The sequence below is a fragment of the Stegastes partitus genome, unplaced genomic scaffold (assembly GCF_000690725.1).
Source record: "Stegastes partitus isolate 25-593 unplaced genomic scaffold, Stegastes_partitus-1.0.2 Scaffold2434, whole genome shotgun sequence".
NCBI classification, from domain to species: domain Eukaryota; kingdom Metazoa; phylum Chordata; class Actinopteri; family Pomacentridae; genus Stegastes; species Stegastes partitus.
This window is the reverse complement of record NW_007580165.1, coordinates 13799-15719: the sequence shown is the minus strand read 5'-3', so window position 1 is coordinate 15719 and position 1921 is coordinate 13799. Positions and strand designations below refer to the sequence as shown.

General features: G+C 49.0%; 1 long non-coding RNA gene across 1 annotated transcript; it reads left to right on the top strand.

Moving 5' to 3' along the window:
- LOC103375008 (uncharacterized) lies at window positions 1-515 on the top strand. Its single transcript, XR_521172.1, has 3 exons — window positions 1-86; window positions 197-307; window positions 473-515. It is a non-coding gene; the product is annotated as an uncharacterized LOC103375008 (long non-coding RNA).
- Window positions 516-1921: the final 1406 nt, after the last annotated feature.

Genomic DNA, 1921 nt, shown 5'->3' with positions numbered 1-1921 from the left:
CATAGACTATGACATTGACTACGCCACTGAATCCCCTATTTTTATCGAATACGATGACTCGTTGTTCACCGCCATGGAAGAATCCAGTAAGTGGCCCTGGTAGACTGCACATCATCACTGTTTCTGTATCAACTTTAGCCTTCAGACTCTTTTGATTCAGATTTTGTCCCTCCAAAATGACTCTTGTCATTTCCAGCTGCTTGTGAATCGAATCCTTGCTTCAATGGTGGCTCCTGCCAAAGTGAATCAGCTACAGAATTCACATGCTCATGTCCTGAGCCCTACACAGGGACAAGGTGCCAGAAAGGTAGGTGGGAATTTAGCTGTATCTTACTTTCACTTTGAAATTTTGCAGGGTTTCATTCTTTTGTTGAATTGTAAATGTTATTTTAATTCTAAATGGCCATAAAGCACATGCTGATTTTAATCACTTTTCTCATTTTGCTGTTGATATTTTGTTTTTGTTCTCCAGTGAAAAATGTTTGCAAGAATGTCAAATGTGGTTTTGGTGACTGCATCATCAACCTCATTGAACAGCCATTTTACGAGTGCAAGTGCAATCCTCCATTCGAGGGCCCAGACTGCAGGACATGTGAGTGTGTTGACAAAATTTCCAATTGCTTTCTGACAAATACTTTCTTGAGCAGGACACTGGTGCTTTTTTTTTTTTTTTTACTCATGCAGGAAACATTTCCATACAGATTTGTATCTGAACAGGTCTGAAGTCAGTCAACAAACTCCTGATGAAAACAGGAGAACTCACTCTGTTTTCTGAAGGCTACTGCGGCTTCAAATTGTTTCAGCTGCTTCTGTTGGTGTTTGCCACTGCTACTGCTGTAGTGAATGTGGCTACCTGCGGATCGCGGATTTCGAACTTTCTTGCTAAAGTCGTGAGCTTTGTGTCTTGATATGAGCACCAAGCCTAAGTCAAGGAAGACGTCTTCAGTTCGCCCTGTTCTCAGGGGTGCGGCTTCTCCCTGCACGACAAAGACCTGCACGAAGCGTGTCCTGTCTCTTTGGGTACTGTCCACACCAGGAGAGCGTTGGTGGACCCCGAGGCATGCAAGTTCTGTTGCCAGCTTCGGCATTCAACCCTCGAGAGACGGGTCACGTTTCTGGAAAAGGTGCTGGGCACCACGGCCACACGGCACGACCCTCTCCTCTCCTCTCCCAGTTGAGAGATCCGGCTTCGTTCAAGTCTGACGACAAGAGGCTCCTGGTCGAAGTCCCCACTGCCAGCTGGGCAGACCACATGGAGTATGTCGGCGGGTTAACTGAGCTCGAGCCAGAGCCCTCCGAGCGGGCTAGTCAGCCATTCGGTCTGGCAGCCCACCATGATGACAATGACGTGCTGGACATTGGCTTGGACATTCATGGTGATCGGAGGATGAGGGCTTGTCGTCAGGTCAGATTGCCGCCACTGCTGCGCTGGCTAGCCATGACGATAATTCCTTTTTCTCCCTAATTCACAGAGCAGCAGAGAAACTGGAGGTGGAGTGACCGTCCCCTCTACCGACTCAAAAGCTATCTCGGATCGCAGGATTCTTTCTTCCTCCCGAGCCGGCAACATTGAAAACAGCCTGCCCATGTACCCAGACTTTGTCTAGGAACTGACCTCGACATAGAGCGAACCAATGTCCACCCGTGTCACCATGCAGGGGTATGGACAGTATTTGGACTTGGACGGCGCTGAAAAGTCTGGCCTGACTAATCCACCGCCTATGGAGCTGACCTTGGCTGATTACCTGGCTCCGTCCCACAACCACAGTGTGGGCCATCCCACACCTCTCCCGTCCAAGCACTGCAAGTTCTTTGCTTCACAGCTGAAGAAAATTTACCAAACTCAGGCGGGCACAGCCCGTGCACTGAGCTCCGTTACCATGCTGCAAACACACCAGGCCTTGTGTTTGCTGGGGTCTAC